This window comes from Scomber japonicus, chromosome 22 (genome assembly GCF_027409825.1).
Source record: "Scomber japonicus isolate fScoJap1 chromosome 22, fScoJap1.pri, whole genome shotgun sequence".
Taxonomy (NCBI): domain Eukaryota; kingdom Metazoa; phylum Chordata; class Actinopteri; order Scombriformes; family Scombridae; genus Scomber; species Scomber japonicus.
Window position 1 is genome coordinate 17,603,918 of NC_070599.1, and position 15,408 is coordinate 17,619,325.

Consider the following 15,408-nt stretch of genomic DNA (forward strand, 5'->3'; position numbering starts at 1 on the left):
AGGATGGCCTGCTGGTCACCGCCGCCGTCCCTCGGTCCTGGTTCCACCTGTTCAGGCCTTCCAGGAGGTAGAGCTGGAAATTCAGCGCGTTTGCACTGGTTCCTGAGAAAACAATGAAATATTAATAATCAATTAAAAAGCTCTAGCTTTCCAATCTAATGAGTGCTTTCATAAAAGAGCATAGTGACTGCTTATACATAAGGGAGACACCAACCTGGAATGAACCTGTTCAGGTGGCAGTGGAACGACTCCAGGGATGTGGACCCCCTGGCGCAGCGGTACCTGGTCAGGACTATACCTCCCTTCCTGGTGGTGCCGGTCTCTGTGTAGAGCTGCACACCAGGCAGGTCCTGGATGCACTTCACGTGGCGTTGCTGCACACGCCAGATGTGCTCCATGCGCACCTGGTCCAGCAGTGGCACCCCCATCAGGTCTCTCCCGTTGTCTCCGCCCAGTTGCTGCAGCAGTCGCTCAATGAGCCTGATGGTGGCCTCCTCACCGCGCGTCCTCCTGCGGCAGTACTGGCTCAGCTCCTTCTTACTGATCCTGGCGTCCACCGCAGGATCAGTAATGGCTGGCACACCTTCCTGCCTGAGCTGCTCTCTTTGCCTGACGCAACAGAGAGAGGTCCCCTGCATCCCACTCAAAAATGCAGGCAGAGAGGCAGCCCATGAAGGTGGGGTAGAGGGGATGGGCGTCGGTGGTACAGCCAACAGCCAGCCTCCGCATGAAGTGCCAGATGTCCAGCCGTATGTGGAGGTCTGGCCACTCCCCAAACCTGGTCTGCAGCTTGCTGGAGCCCTCACTGATGCAGCAGCCAGAGTCCACATACAGCAGCAGTGGGGGTGCGATAGCTGCAAGGCGGTACCGCTCCATCACTCCTGCCACCATCCTGTCCAGTCCTGGCCCCTCCTGCACTGTCACCACACTGGTCACGATCTGGCCAACCTCATTCCCAATGGAGGTGACCCAGAGCCCAGTCCCCTTGGCATGGCCAGCCAGCTTCTTTGTGATCTGGAATTTCACAATAGCGATGTTAAAAAAATCTGTAAAATTTTAACCATCTACAGCAGCAAGTGTATATAGATTAACTACACTGTACACATGTATTATTATTACCTGTTTGGTTGAGGCCATCTTTAAGATGGAGCCAAAGGTCGATGTTATGCTGGCCTTAATATGGTCTAGGCGAGAGAGGATGTCCCTGCCGTAGACCGAGAGCAGCCATCGACTGGTGGGCACAGCAATGGGCTCTGGTGGATCCTGGCACACCACTGGGAAGAGGCTTGGCCGGCCAACAAAGACAGCACACTCCCCAAGATAATGTGCCAACCTGTTCAGCCATTCCTCCCCATGGTTCTCCTTCAACTGCTTCACCAGACGTGCTGGACTGTTCCCGAGAGTCCGGTCCCGCAGCAGGCGGATTACACGGATGTCACAGGCGTACCTGAAATGGACATGTAGCTGCAATTAGTTACGCATTAATGGGAGGGTCATTACAGTCATGCAAAGGCTATCATACGCAGCCGGCGAAGCAACAGTTGAATGTGACAGCGGAATTCCATTTACTCACTTGCGGGTCAGGATCAGCCGGAACACTTTCTGGTGCGGCAGGTCCAGCTGTTTCCGGACAGTCTGGGAGGTCGACAGGTAGTTCAGAGAACACACAGTGCACCTGAGCGTCTCTGTCACCATCAGGTAATACCTGTCGATGTCCAGAACCTTCCGAGCCCTCTTGTGGACACCGTACCCCGTCAGCTGCTTCCCACACTCAGGGCAGGTTACCCTCACCTTCCACAGGTGGTAGGGCATCCACACCATCAGCCTGTGGGTGAAGAAGCGGTCTGGAGTCGGCGTCTGGTGGTAGATGAGGGCTGGGGCAGGGGGCTCGTACCACAACTTAAGGTCTTGCCGCAGTCTGCCAGAGTGGAAGATGGCATTCGAAATCCACCTCTGGTCTTGGACGGGGATGTTTTTGTACATCTCCGCTGGCAACCACACCGAAGCTGCAGCCCCCGCAGTGGCCTGCTGAACTCCTCCAGGTGCATCCTGTTTAGAAGACAACAATAATGTAGTAATGTATGGCATAAATAAAGGCTACACTAAGCATAACCTACACAACACGTTATTAATGTATGGCATAAATAAAGGCTACACTAAGCATAACCTACACAACAGCCAGGCCAGTGAACAGATGCTGCTGTACTTACACAGACTTCTGCCATGCTGGTGGACATAGCAGGGCTCGGGGTCCTCACAGAGGATGGAGTCTGGCTGGGGGTCCTCACAGAGGATGGAGAGGGACTGGGAGTCCTCGCAGGGGAGGCAGAGGGGCTGGGAGTCCTCGCAGAGGATGGAGCAGGGCTTGGGGTCCTCGCAGGGGAGGCAGTGGGGCTGGGAGTCCTCGCAGGGGAGGCAGAGGGGCTCGGGCTCCTCCTAGCCACTAAATTAGGCTTTGGTGAGATAGATCCACCAAAGCATGATTTAGTGAACTGAAAAGACAAACAGTATTAATTGTATGATGTAACAAATACAAAACCACTATGAATGAAATGAGTTATTTAATATGATATTCACCATTGACAAACTTGGAGGGGGGCGAAAGAAAGATGGTGGCACAGCAGCCGTTGCACCAGGGGCCACAGCAGCAGACTGTGAGGTAGTGGCAGGAGGCTGAGTGGTGGCAAAAGCAACAGCATTGTGTTATGAAACATAACAGCTACAGCATTGCAGCAGACATGAGATGCCAGATTAATCATAACGATACATCATTTAAACATAGCTCACCTTAGCACTGTGAAAGCCACAGTTACAGGCCACTGACCCTCCAAACAGAGTGGACTGTCCACGGGCCTGCATGGGGCATTTCTCAATCTGAAACGATCAGTACTGTGTTTAGCCTGGGTATACAGTCATTTGCTTTATTCATAGTATCTGCACTATTGTAGGGTACATTTTTCAAGTCATCATTATGTATTGGCATATTTTACCTTCTGATAGAGGTCATGCCACTTCCGCTGCCTAGGGGCTGGTCTGTTGCCTCCAGGAGGCCAAACCCCTGAGCTGGCATATGCCCTCAGCCTTGCCATCCAATCTCCTTCCCCCATGCCCTTGTGGCTTTTAGGCCTGTTGCTCATCTAAAGGCAATATGAATATAAATATGAATATGGACAACAATAAACAATGAGCATCCTATGGACAATGCACTGTGACACTACAGCACAAACGCGCACACACACACCTAATATGACAGCATGACAGACAGCTGCATTATAAAATCAATCAAGTTACAGTAACGTTGGGTGTCTGATCACCTCTGATATGGTGAAGTAGTTTATATGATTTGCTAGTCATAGTAATAATGAGGGTATTATGTAGATCGTAACGTAAGTTTGTTTACATGACACAAACTAGCCATAACAGTTAACCAGATAGCTTATAATCTACCCAGGTGGTTGGCTAGGAATACTAATATCATGACAGTTACATGGCTTTTTCTATTCATATTAATATTGAGCCCATAAACGTTACATTTATTGATCGTAACGTAAACGTCAGTTTGTACCACGAACGACACATATTAGCTAGCCCACAGCTTGGTATACCCCCTTATATGATGCAAGTTCACGCTATCTAGAACAATGACGTTATCCTATTCATAAATCACACATGATTTGGCGGCATCTTGTACAACATCTCCTCTGCGAAATCGAAATTGACCGGAAAGTTAGCAATAGCGATTGTTAGCCATGGCGTCTAAACTGGCCTTAATGTAACGTAACAGGTAGCAAAACAATCGGATAACTTCGTGTGAAGGATTAAAATAAACCCCACATGTCTTTTTCAGCAGGAAACACATATTTGAATAGTTACTTACCATTAAATCGTACTGATGGATGTTCAAAAAAGCTCCGGTGTTGGAAAAAAAGCTCCGGTGCGGCGGTGGGTAACCTTCGTCATCCAAAATTGGAAAGTAGCGTTGTGATTGGCCAGGTACATTGGAAATGAACGAACTTGATTCGCTGTTGACTTTGGAAATGAACGAATTAGCTTAGCGCGTTCGGCTGTTAACCGAAAGGTTGGTGGTTCAAGCCCACCCAGGGACGTGGACATTCAATTGTAATGTTTCCTACTATGAATAACAAACCCTTTAGCTACACTATCAGCGCTTTGGACTGACGACAGACGAACTTGCCCGAGGTAGCGCCACAGAGACTGCACGCTCAATTTTAGCAGGGGGTGTGGCCTCGATCTTTAATCCCCGCCCACACGTAGTACCATTTTGTGTATAAAGGAAATATGGAAGGCATTCTAACCATGGCATAATATAGGAAAAGACCTTTCAATACATGCTACGTAATTTTAACGTCAACGTTTCAGCCAATAATGCAAAGCGCTGATAATTTGATACAGAAGACATTTAGCAAACTTCAGTTTCACTCATGCCGCCATAGTGTAGCTAAAGGGTTTGTTATTCATAGTAGGAAACATTACAATTGAATGCCCACGTCCCTGGGTGGGCTTGAACCACCAACCTTTCGGTTAACAGCCGAACGCGCTAACCGATTGCGCCACAGAGACAGCACGCTCAGTTTTAGCAGGGGGTGTGGCCTCGATCTTTAATCCCCGCCCACACGTAGTACCATTTTGTGTATAAAGGAAATATGGAAGGCATTCTAACCATGGCATAATAAAGGAAAAGACCTTTCAATACATGCTACGTAATTTTAACGTCAACGTTTCAGCCAATAATGCAAAGCGCTGATAATTTGATACAGAAGACATTTAGCAAACTTCAGTTTCACTCATGCCGCCATAGTGTAGCTAAAGGGTTTGTTATTCATAGTAGGAAACATTACAATTGAATGCCCACGTCCCTGGGTGGGCTTGAACCACCAACCTTTCGGTTAACAGCCGAACGCGCTAACCAATTGCGCCACAGAGACAGCACGCTCAATTTTAGCAGGGGGTGTGGCCTCGATCTTTAATCCCCGCCCACACGTAGTACCATTTTGTGTATAAAGGAAATATGGAAGGCATTCTAACCATGGCATAATAAAGGAAAAGACCTTTCAATACATGCTACGTAATTTTAACGTCAACGTTTCAGCCAATACTGCAAAGCGCTGATAATTTGATACAGAAGACATTTAGCAAACTTCAGTTTCACTCATGCCGCCATAGTGTAGCTAAAGGGTTTGTTATTCATAGTAGGAAACATTACAATTGAATGCCCACGTCCCAGGGTGGGCTTGAACCACCAACCTTTCGGTTAACAGCCGAACGCTCTAACCGATTGCGCCACAGAGACAGCACGCTCAGTTTTAGCAGGGGGTGTGGCCTCGATCTTTAATCCCCGCCCACACGTAGTACCATTTTGTGTATAAAGGAAATATGGAAGGCATTCTAACCATGGCATAATAAAGGAAAAGACCTTTCAATACATGCTACGTAATTTTAACGTCAACGTTTCAGCCAATAATGCAAAGCGCTGATAATTTGATACAGAAGACATTTAGCAAACTTCAGTTTCACTCATGCCGCCATAGTGTAGCTAAAGGGTTTGTTATTCATAGTAGGAAACATTACAATTGAATGCCCACATCCCTGGGTGGGCTTGAACCACCAACCTTTCGGTTAACAGCCGAACGCGCTAACCGATTGCGCCACAGAGACAGCACTCTCAATTTTAGCAGGGGGTGTGGCCTCGATCTTTAATCCCCGCCCACACGTAGTACCATTTTGTGTATAAAGGAAATATGGAAGGCATTCTAACCATGGCATAATAAAGGAAAAGACCTTTCAATACATGCTACGTAATTTTAACGTCAACGTTTCAGCCAATAATGCAAAGCGCTGATAATTTGATACAGAAGACATTTAGCAAACTTCAGTTTCACTCATGCTGCCATAGTGTAGCTAAAGGGTTTGTTATTCATAGTAGGAAACATTACAATTGAATGCCCACGTCCCTGGGTGGGCTTGAACCACCAACCTTTCGGTTAACAGCCGAACGCGCTAACCGATTGCGCCACAGAGACAGCACGCTCAATTTTAGCAGGGGGTGTGGCCTCGATCTTTAATCCCCGCCCACACGTAGTACCATTTTGTGTATAAAGGAAATATGGAAGGCATTCTAACCATGGCATAATAAAGGAAAAGACCTTTCAATACATGCTACGTAATTTTAACGTCAACGTTTCAGCCAATAATGCAAAGCGCTGATAATTTGATACAGAAGACATTTAGTAAACTTCAGTTTCACTCATGCCGCCATAGTGTAGCTAAAGGGTTTGTTATTCATAGTAGGAAACATTACAATTGAATGCCCACGTCCCTGGGTGGGCTTGAACCACCAACCTTTCGGTTAACAGCCGAACGCGCTAACCGATTGCGCCACAGAGACAGCACGCTCAATTTTAGCAGGGGGTGTGGCCTCGATCTTTAATCCCCGCCCACACGTAGTACCATTTTGTGTATAAAGGAAATATGGAAGGCATTCTAACCATGGCATAATAAAGGAAAAGACCTTTCAATACATGCTACGTAATTTTAACGTCAACGTTTCAGCCAATAATGCAAAGCGCTGATAATTTGATACAGAAGACATTTAGCAAACTTCAGTTTCACTCATGCCGCCATAGTGTAGCTAAAGGGTTTGTTATTCATAGTAGGAAACATAACAATTGAATGCCCACGTCCCTGGGTGGGCTTGAACCACCAACCTTTCGGTTAACAGCCGAACGCGCTAACCGATTGCGCCACAGAGACAGCACGCTCAATTTTAGCAGGGGGTGTGGCCTCGATCTTTAATCCCCGCCCACACGTAGTACCATTTTGTGTATAAAGGAAATATGGAAGGCATTCTAACCATGGCATAATAAAGGAAAAGACCTTTCAATACATGCTACGTAATTTTAACGTCAACGTTTCAGCCAATAATGCAAAGCGCTGATAATTTGATACAGAAGACATTTAGCAAACTTCAGTTTCACTCATGCCACCATAGTGTAGCTAAAGGGTTTGTTATTCATAGTAGGAAACATTACAATTGAATGCCCACGTCCCTGGGTGGGCTTGAACCACCAACCTTTCGGTTAACAGCCGAACGCGCTAACCGATTGCGCCACAGAGACAGCACGCTCAATTTTAGCAGGGGGTGTGGCCTCGATCTTTAATCCCCGCCCACACGTAGTACCATTTTGTGTATAAAGGAAATATGGAAGGCATTCTAACCATGGCATAATAAAGGAAAAGACCTTTCAATACATGCTACGTAATTTTAACGTCAACGTTTCAGCCAATAATGCAAAGCGCTGATAATTTGATACAGAAGACATTTAGCAAACTTCAGTTTCACTCATGCTGCCATAGTGTAGCTAAAGGGTTTGTTATTCATAGTAGGAAACATTACAATTGAATGCCCACGTCCCTGGGTGGGCTTGAACCACCAACCTTTCGGTTAACAGCCGAACGCGCTAACCGATTGCGCCACAGAGACAGCACGCTCAATTTTAGCAGGGGGTGTGGCCTCGATCTTTAATCCCCGCCCACACGTAGTACCATTTTGTGTATAAAGGAAATATGGAAGGCATTCTAACCATGGCATAATAAAGGAAAAGACCTTTCAATACATGCTACGTAATTTTAACGTCAACGTTTCAGCCAATAATGCAAAGCGCTGATAATTTGATACAGAAGACATTTAGCAAACTTCAGTTTCACTCATGCCGCCATAGTGTAGCTAAAGGGTTTGTTATTCATAGTAGGAAACATAACAATTGAATGCCCACGTCCCTGGGTGGGCTTGAACCACCAACCTTTCGGTTAACAGCCGAACGCGCTAACCGATTGCGCCACAGAGACAGCACGCTCAATTTTAGCAGGGGGTGTGGCCTCGATCTTTAATCCCCGCCCACACGTAGTACCATTTTGTGTATAAAGGAAATATGGAAGGCATTCTAACCATGGCATAATAAAGGAAAAGACCTTTCAATACATGCTACGTAATTTTAACGTCAACGTTTCAGCCAATAATGCAAAGCGCTGATAATTTGATACAGAAGACATTTAGCAAACTTCAGTTTCACTCATGCCACCATAGTGTAGCTAAAGGGTTTGTTATTCATAGTAGGAAACATTACAATTGAATGCCCACGTCCCTGGGTGGGCTTGAACCACCAACCTTTCGGTTAACAGCCGAACGCGCTAACCGATTGCGCCACAGAGACAGCACGCTCAATTTTAGCAGGGGGTGTGGCCTCGATCTTTAATCCCCGCCCACACGTAGTACCATTTTGTGTATAAAGGAAATATGGAAGGCATTCTAACCATGGCATAATAAAGGAAAAGACCTTTCAATACATGCTACGTAATTTTAACGTCAACGTTTCAGCCAATAATGCAAAGCGCTGATAATTTGATACAGAAGACATTTAGCAAACTTCAGTTTCACTCATGCTGCCATAGTGTAGCTAAAGGGTTTGTTATTCATAGTAGGAAACATTACAATTGAATGCCCACGTCCCTGGGTGGGCTTGAACCACCAACCTTTCGGTTAACAGCCGAACGCGCTAACCGATTGCGCCACAGAGACAGCACGCTCAGTTTTAGCAGGGGGTGTGGCCTCGATCTTTAATCCCCGCCCACACGTAGTACCATTTTGTGTATAAAGGAAATATGGAAGGCATTCTAACCATGGCATAATAAAGGAAAATACCTTTCAATACATGCTACGTAATTTTAACGTCAACGTTTCAGCCAATAATGCAAAGCGCTGATAATTTGATACAGAAGACATTTAGCAAACTTCAGTTTCACTCATGCCGCCATAGTGTAGCTAAAGGGTTTGTTATTCATAGTAGGAAACATTACAATTGAATGCCCACGTCCCTGGGTGGGCTTGAACCACCAACCTTTCGGTTAACAGCCGAACGCGCTAACCGATTGCGCCACAGAGACAGCACGCTCAATTTTAGCAGGGGGTGTGGCCTCGATCTTTAATCCCCGCCCACACGTAGTACCATTTTGTGTATAAAGGAAATATGGAAGGCATTCTAACCATGGCATAATAAAGGAAAAGACCTTTCAATACATGCTACGTAATTTTAACGTCAACGTTTCAGCCAATAATGCAAAGCGCTGATAATTTGATACAGAAGACATTTAGCAAACTTCAGTTTCACTCATGCCGCCATAGTGTAGCTAAAGGGTTTGTTATTCATAGTAGGAAACATTACAATTGAATGCCCACGTCCCTGGGTGGGCTTGAACCACCAACCTTTCGGTTAACAGCCGAACGCGCTAACCGATTGCGCCACAGAGACAGCACGCTCAGTTTTAGCAGGGGGTGTGGCCTCGATCTTTAATCCCCGCCCACACGTAGTACCATTTTGTGTATAAAGGAAATATGGAAGGCATTCTAACCATGGCATAATAAAGGAAAAGACCTTTCAATACATGCTACGTAATTTTAACGTCAACGTTTCAGCCAATACTGCAAAGCGCTGATAATTTGATACAGAAGACATTTAGCAAACTTCAGTTTCACTCATGCCGCCATAGTGTAGCTAAAGGGTTTGTTATTCATAGTAGGAAACATTACAATTGAATGCCCACGTCCCAGGGTGGGCTTGAACCACCAACCTTTCGGTTAACAGCCGAACGCGCTAACCGATTGCGCCACAGAGACAGCACGCTCAGTTTTAGCAGGGGGTGTGGCCTCGATCTTTAATCCCCGCCCACACGTAGTACCATTTTGTGTATAAAGGAAATATGGAAGGCATTCTAACCATGGCATAATAAAGGAAAAGACCTTTCAATACATGCTACGTAATTTTAACGTCAACGTTTCAGCCAATAATGCAAAGCGCTGATAATTTGATACAGAAGACATTTAGCAAACTTCAGTTTCACTCATGCCGCCATAGTGTAGCTAAAGGGTTTGTTATTCATAGTAGGAAACATTACAATTGAATGCCCACGTCCCTGGGTGGGCTTGAACCACCAACCTTTCGGTTAACAGCCGAACGCGCTAACCGATTGCGCCACAGAGACAGCACTCTCAAATTTAGCAGGGGGTGTGGCCTCGATCTTTAATCCCCGCCCACACGTAGTACCATTTTGTGTATAAAGGAAATATGGAAGGCATTCTAACCATGGCATAATAAAGGAAAAGACCTTTCAATACATGCTACGTAATTTTAACGTCAACGTTTCAGCCAATAATGCAAAGCGCTGATAATTTGATACAGAAGACATTTAGCAAACTTCAGTTTCACTCATGCCGCCATAGTGTAGCTAAAGGGTTTGTTATTCATAGTAGGAAACATTACAATTGAATGCCCACGTCCCTGGGTGGGCTTGAACCACCAACCTTTCGGTTAACAGCCGAACGCTCTAACCGATTGCGCCACAGAGACAGCACGCTCAATTTTAGCAGGGGGTGTGGCCTCGATCTTTAATCCCCGCCAACACGTAGTACCATTTTGTGTATAAAGGAAATATGGAAGGCATTCTAACCATGGCATAATAAAGGAAAAGACCTTTCAATACATGCTACGTAATTTTAACGTCAACGTTTCAGCCAATAATGCAAAGCGCTGATAATTTGATACAGAAGACATTTAGCAAACTTCAGTTTCACTCATGCCGCCATAGTGTAGCTAAAGGGTTTGTTATTCATAGTAGGAAACATAACAATTGAATGCCCACGTCCCTGGGTGGGCTTGAACCACCAACCTTTCGGTTAACAGCCGAACGCGCTAACCGATTGCGCCACAGAGACAGCACGCTCAATTTTAGCAGGGGGTGTGGCCTCGATCTTTAATCCCCGCCCACACGTAGTACCATTTTGTGTATAAAGGAAATATGGAAGGCATTCTAACCATGGCATAATAAAGGAAAAGACCTTTCAATACATGCTACGTAATTTTAACGTCAACGTTTCAGCCAATAATGCAAAGCGCTGATAATTTGATACAGAAGACATTTAGTAAACTTCAGTTTCACTCATGCCGCCATAGTGTAGCTAAAGGGTTTGTTATTCATAGTAGGAAACATTACAATTGAATGCCCACGTCCCTGGGTGGGCTTGAACCACCAACCTTTCGGTTAACAGCCGAACGCGCTAACCGATTGCGCCACAGAGACAGCACGCTCAATTTTAGCAGGGGGTGTGGCCTCGATCTTTAATCCCCGCCCACACGTAGTACCATTTTGTGTATAAAGGAAATATGGAAGGCATTCTAACCATGGCATAATAAAGGAAAAGACCTTTCAATACATGCTACGTAATTTTAACGTCAACGTTTCAGCCAATAATGCAAAGCGCTGATAATTTGATACAGAAGACATTTAGCAAACTTCAGTTTCACTCATGCCGCCATAGTGTAGCTAAAGGGTTTGTTATTCATAGTAGGAAACATAACAATTGAATGCCCACGTCCCTGGGTGGGCTTGAACCACCAACCTTTCGGTTAACAGCCGAACGCGCTAACCGATTGCGCCACAGAGACAGCACGCTCAATTTTAGCAGGGGGTGTGGCCTCGATCTTTAATCCCCGCCCACACGTAGTACCATTTTGTGTATAAAGGAAATATGGAAGGCATTCTAACCATGGCATAATAAAGGAAAAGACCTTTCAATACATGCTACGTAATTTTAACGTCAACGTTTCAGCCAATAATGCAAAGCGCTGATAATTTGATACAGAAGACATTTAGCAAACTTCAGTTTCACTCATGCCACCATAGTGTAGCTAAAGGGTTTGTTATTCATAGTAGGAAACATTACAATTGAATGCCCACGTCCCTGGGTGGGCTTGAACCACCAACCTTTCGGTTAACAGCCGAACGCGCTAACCGATTGCGCCACAGAGACAGCACGCTCAATTTTAGCAGGGGGTGTGGCCTCGATCTTTAATCCCCGCCCACACGTAGTACCATTTTGTGTATAAAGGAAATATGGAAGGCATTCTAACCATGGCATAATAAAGGAAAAGACCTTTCAATACATGCTACGTAATTTTAACGTCAACGTTTCAGCCAATAATGCAAAGCGCTGATAATTTGATACAGAAGACATTTAGCAAACTTCAGTTTCACTCATGCTGCCATAGTGTAGCTAAAGGGTTTGTTATTCATAGTAGGAAACATTACAATTGAATGCCCACGTCCCTGGGTGGGCTTGAACCACCAACCTTTCGGTTAACAGCCGAACGCGCTAACCGATTGCGCCACAGAGACAGCACGCTCAATTTTAGCAGGGGGTGTGGCCTCGATCTTTAATCCCCGCCCACACGTAGTACCATTTTGTGTATAAAGGAAATATGGAAGGCATTCTAACCATGGCATAATAAAGGAAAAGACCTTTCAATACATGCTACGTAATTTTAACGTCAACGTTTCAGCCAATAATGCAAAGCGCTGATAATTTGATACAGAAGACATTTAGTAAACTTCAGTTTCACTCATGCCGCCATAGTGTAGCTAAAGGGTTTGTTATTCATAGTAGGAAACATTACAATTGAATGCCCACGTCCCTGGGTGGGCTTGAACCACCAACCTTTCGGTTAACAGCCGAACGCGCTAACCGATTGCGCCACAGAGACAGCACGCTCAATTTTAGCAGGGGGTGTGGCCTCGATCTTTAATCCCCGCCCACACGTAGTACCATTTTGTGTATAAAGGAAATATGGAAGGCATTCTAACCATGGCATAATAAAGGAAAAGACCTTTCAATACATGCTACGTAATTTTAACGTCAACGTTTCAGCCAATAATGCAAAGCGCTGATAATTTGATACAGAAGACATTTAGCAAACTTCAGTTTCACTCATGCTGCCATAGTGTAGCTAAAGGGTTTGTTATTCATAGTAGGAAACATTACAATTGAATGCCCACGTCCCTGGGTGGGCTTGAACCACCAACCTTTCGGTTAACAGCCGAACGCGCTAACCGATTGCGCCACAGAGACAGCACGCTCAATTTTAGCAGGGGGTGTGGCCTCGATCTTTAATCCCCGCCCACACGTAGTACCATTTTGTGTATAAAGGAAATATGGAAGGCATTCTAACCATGGCATAATAAAGGAAAAGACCTTTCAATACATGCTACGTAATTTTAACGTCAACGTTTCAGCCAATAATGCAAAGCGCTGATAATTTGATACAGAAGACATTTAGTAAACTTCAGTTTCACTCATGCCGCCATAGTGTAGCTAAAGGGTTTGTTATTCATAGTAGGAAACATTACAATTGAATGCCCACGTCCCTGGGTGGGCTTGAACCACCAACCTTTTGGTTAACAGCCGAACGCGCTAACCGATTGCGCCACAGAGACAGCACGCTCAATTTTAGCAGGGGGTGTGGCCTCGATCTTTAATCCCCGCCCACACGTAGTACCATTTTGTGTATAAAGGAAATATGGAAGGCATTCTAACCATGGCATAATAAAGGAAAAGACCTTTCAATACATGCTACGTAATTTTAACGTCAACGTTTCAGCCAATAATGCAAAGCGCTGATAATTTGATACAGAAGACATTTAGCAAACTTCAGTTTCACTCATGCCGCCATAGTGTAGCTAAAGGGTTTGTTATTCATAGTAGGAAACATAACAATTGAATGCCCACGTCCCTGGGTGGGCTTGAACCACCAACCTTTCGGTTAACAGCCGAACGCGCTAACCGATTGCGCCACAGAGATAGCACGCTCAATTTTAGCAGGGGGTGTGGCCTCGATCTTTAATCCCCGCCCACACGTAGTACCATTTTGTGTATAAAGGAAATATGGAAGGCATTCTAACCATGGCATAATAAAGGAAAAGACCTTTCAATACATGCTACGTAATTTTAACGTCAACGTTTCAGCCAATAATGCAAAGCGCTGATAATTTGATACAGAAGACATTTAGCAAACTTCAGTTTCACTCATGCCACCATAGTGTAGCTAAAGGGTTTGTTATTCATAGTAGGAAACATTACAATTGAATGCCCACGTCCCTGGGTGGGCTTGAACCACCAACCTTTCGGTTAACAGCCGAACGCGCTAACCGATTGCGCCACAGAGACAGCACGCTCAATTTTAGCAGGGGGTGTGGCCTCGATCTTTAATCCCCGCCCACACGTAGTACCATTTTGTGTATAAAGGAAATATGGAAGGCATTCTAACCATGGCATAATAAAGGAAAAGACCTTTCAATACATGCTACGTAATTTTAACGTCAACGTTTCAGCCAATAATGCAAAGCGCTGATAATTTGATACAGAAGACATTTAGCAAACTTCAGTTTCACTCATGCTGCCATAGTGTAGCTAAAGGGTTTGTTATTCATAGTAGGAAACATTACAATTGAATGCCCACGTCCCTGGGTGGGCTTGAACCACCAACCTTTCGGTTAACAGCCGAACGCGCTAACCGATTGCGCCACAGAGACAGCACGCTCAATTTTAGCAGGGGGTGTGGCCTCGATCTTTAATCCCCGCCCACACGTAGTACCATTTTGTGTATAAAGGAAATATGGAAGGCATTCTAACCATGGCATAATAAAGGAAAAGACCTTTCAATACATGCTACGTAATTTTAACGTCAACGTTTCAGCCAATAATGCAAAGCGCTGATAATTTGATACAGAAGACATTTAGTAAACTTCAGTTTCACTCATGCCGCCATAGTGTAGCTAAAGGGTTTGTTATTCATAGTAGGAAACATTACAATTGAATGCCCACGTCCCTGGGTGGGCTTGAACCACCAACCTTTCGGTTAACAGCCGAACGCGCTAACCGATTGCGCCACAGAGACAGCACGCTCAATTTTAGCAGGGGGTGTGGCCTCGATCTTTAATCCCCGCCCACACGTAGTACCATTTTGTGTATAAAGGAAATATGGAAGGCATTCTAACCATGGCATAATAAAGGAAAAGACCTTTCAATACATGCTACGTAATTTTAACGTCAACGTTTCAGCCAATAATGCAAAGCGCTGATAATTTGATACAGAAGACATTTAGCAAACTTCAGTTTCACTCATGCCGCCATAGTGTAGCTAAAGGGTTTGTTATTCATAGTAGGAAACATTACAATTGAATGCCCACGTCCCTGGGTGGGCTTGAACCACCAACCTTTCGGTTAACAGCCGAACGCGCTAACCGATTGCGCCACAGAGACAGCACGCTCAATTTTAGCAGGGGGTGTGGCCTCGATCTTTAATCCCCGCCCACACGTAGTACCATTTTGTGTATAAAGGAAATATGGAAGGCATTCTAACCATGGCATAATAAAGGAAAAGACCTTTCAATACATGCTACGTAATTTTAACGTCAACGTTTCAGCCAATAATGCAAAGCGCTGATAATTTGATACAGAAGACATTTAGCAAACTTCAGTTTCACTCATGCCGCCATAGTGTA

At 45.1% G+C, this 15,408-nt stretch overlaps 26 non-coding genes across 26 annotated transcripts; all 26 read right to left on the reverse strand.

The window, feature by feature from the left end:
• Window positions 1-4,507: 4,507 nt before the first annotated feature.
• Window positions 4,508-4,581, reverse strand: trnan-guu (transfer RNA asparagine (anticodon GUU)). Its single transcript has one exon. It is a non-coding gene; the product is annotated as a tRNA-Asn (tRNA).
• Window positions 4,582-4,872: 291 nt separating this feature from the next.
• trnan-guu (transfer RNA asparagine (anticodon GUU)) lies at window positions 4,873-4,946 on the reverse strand. The gene has a single exon. It is a non-coding gene; the product is annotated as a tRNA-Asn (tRNA).
• A 656-nt stretch (window positions 4,947-5,602) lies between these two features.
• Window positions 5,603-5,676, reverse strand: trnan-guu (transfer RNA asparagine (anticodon GUU)). The gene has a single exon. It is a non-coding gene; the product is annotated as a tRNA-Asn (tRNA).
• A 291-nt stretch (window positions 5,677-5,967) lies between these two features.
• trnan-guu (transfer RNA asparagine (anticodon GUU)) lies at window positions 5,968-6,041 on the reverse strand. The gene has a single exon. It is a non-coding gene; the product is annotated as a tRNA-Asn (tRNA).
• A 291-nt stretch (window positions 6,042-6,332) lies between these two features.
• trnan-guu (transfer RNA asparagine (anticodon GUU)) lies at window positions 6,333-6,406 on the reverse strand. Its single transcript has one exon. It is a non-coding gene; the product is annotated as a tRNA-Asn (tRNA).
• A 291-nt stretch (window positions 6,407-6,697) lies between these two features.
• Window positions 6,698-6,771, reverse strand: trnan-guu (transfer RNA asparagine (anticodon GUU)). The gene has a single exon. It is a non-coding gene; the product is annotated as a tRNA-Asn (tRNA).
• A 291-nt stretch (window positions 6,772-7,062) lies between these two features.
• Window positions 7,063-7,136, reverse strand: trnan-guu (transfer RNA asparagine (anticodon GUU)). Its single transcript has one exon. It is a non-coding gene; the product is annotated as a tRNA-Asn (tRNA).
• A 291-nt stretch (window positions 7,137-7,427) lies between these two features.
• trnan-guu (transfer RNA asparagine (anticodon GUU)) lies at window positions 7,428-7,501 on the reverse strand. The gene has a single exon. It is a non-coding gene; the product is annotated as a tRNA-Asn (tRNA).
• Window positions 7,502-7,792: 291 nt separating this feature from the next.
• Window positions 7,793-7,866, reverse strand: trnan-guu (transfer RNA asparagine (anticodon GUU)). The gene has a single exon. It is a non-coding gene; the product is annotated as a tRNA-Asn (tRNA).
• A 291-nt stretch (window positions 7,867-8,157) lies between these two features.
• On the reverse strand, window positions 8,158-8,231 carry trnan-guu (transfer RNA asparagine (anticodon GUU)). Its single transcript has one exon. It is a non-coding gene; the product is annotated as a tRNA-Asn (tRNA).
• A 291-nt stretch (window positions 8,232-8,522) lies between these two features.
• trnan-guu (transfer RNA asparagine (anticodon GUU)) lies at window positions 8,523-8,596 on the reverse strand. Its single transcript has one exon. It is a non-coding gene; the product is annotated as a tRNA-Asn (tRNA).
• Window positions 8,597-8,887: 291 nt separating this feature from the next.
• Window positions 8,888-8,961, reverse strand: trnan-guu (transfer RNA asparagine (anticodon GUU)). The gene has a single exon. It is a non-coding gene; the product is annotated as a tRNA-Asn (tRNA).
• A 291-nt stretch (window positions 8,962-9,252) lies between these two features.
• On the reverse strand, window positions 9,253-9,326 carry trnan-guu (transfer RNA asparagine (anticodon GUU)). Its single transcript has one exon. It is a non-coding gene; the product is annotated as a tRNA-Asn (tRNA).
• Window positions 9,327-9,617: 291 nt separating this feature from the next.
• Window positions 9,618-9,691, reverse strand: trnan-guu (transfer RNA asparagine (anticodon GUU)). Its single transcript has one exon. It is a non-coding gene; the product is annotated as a tRNA-Asn (tRNA).
• A 291-nt stretch (window positions 9,692-9,982) lies between these two features.
• Window positions 9,983-10,056, reverse strand: trnan-guu (transfer RNA asparagine (anticodon GUU)). Its single transcript has one exon. It is a non-coding gene; the product is annotated as a tRNA-Asn (tRNA).
• Window positions 10,057-10,712: 656 nt separating this feature from the next.
• trnan-guu (transfer RNA asparagine (anticodon GUU)) lies at window positions 10,713-10,786 on the reverse strand. The gene has a single exon. It is a non-coding gene; the product is annotated as a tRNA-Asn (tRNA).
• Window positions 10,787-11,077: 291 nt separating this feature from the next.
• Window positions 11,078-11,151, reverse strand: trnan-guu (transfer RNA asparagine (anticodon GUU)). The gene has a single exon. It is a non-coding gene; the product is annotated as a tRNA-Asn (tRNA).
• A 291-nt stretch (window positions 11,152-11,442) lies between these two features.
• On the reverse strand, window positions 11,443-11,516 carry trnan-guu (transfer RNA asparagine (anticodon GUU)). The gene has a single exon. It is a non-coding gene; the product is annotated as a tRNA-Asn (tRNA).
• A 291-nt stretch (window positions 11,517-11,807) lies between these two features.
• trnan-guu (transfer RNA asparagine (anticodon GUU)) lies at window positions 11,808-11,881 on the reverse strand. Its single transcript has one exon. It is a non-coding gene; the product is annotated as a tRNA-Asn (tRNA).
• A 291-nt stretch (window positions 11,882-12,172) lies between these two features.
• Window positions 12,173-12,246, reverse strand: trnan-guu (transfer RNA asparagine (anticodon GUU)). Its single transcript has one exon. It is a non-coding gene; the product is annotated as a tRNA-Asn (tRNA).
• Window positions 12,247-12,537: 291 nt separating this feature from the next.
• trnan-guu (transfer RNA asparagine (anticodon GUU)) lies at window positions 12,538-12,611 on the reverse strand. The gene has a single exon. It is a non-coding gene; the product is annotated as a tRNA-Asn (tRNA).
• A 291-nt stretch (window positions 12,612-12,902) lies between these two features.
• On the reverse strand, window positions 12,903-12,976 carry trnan-guu (transfer RNA asparagine (anticodon GUU)). The gene has a single exon. It is a non-coding gene; the product is annotated as a tRNA-Asn (tRNA).
• A 1,021-nt stretch (window positions 12,977-13,997) lies between these two features.
• Window positions 13,998-14,071, reverse strand: trnan-guu (transfer RNA asparagine (anticodon GUU)). The gene has a single exon. It is a non-coding gene; the product is annotated as a tRNA-Asn (tRNA).
• A 291-nt stretch (window positions 14,072-14,362) lies between these two features.
• trnan-guu (transfer RNA asparagine (anticodon GUU)) lies at window positions 14,363-14,436 on the reverse strand. Its single transcript has one exon. It is a non-coding gene; the product is annotated as a tRNA-Asn (tRNA).
• A 291-nt stretch (window positions 14,437-14,727) lies between these two features.
• trnan-guu (transfer RNA asparagine (anticodon GUU)) lies at window positions 14,728-14,801 on the reverse strand. Its single transcript has one exon. It is a non-coding gene; the product is annotated as a tRNA-Asn (tRNA).
• A 291-nt stretch (window positions 14,802-15,092) lies between these two features.
• On the reverse strand, window positions 15,093-15,166 carry trnan-guu (transfer RNA asparagine (anticodon GUU)). Its single transcript has one exon. It is a non-coding gene; the product is annotated as a tRNA-Asn (tRNA).
• Between the last annotated feature and the right edge of the window lie 242 nt (window positions 15,167-15,408).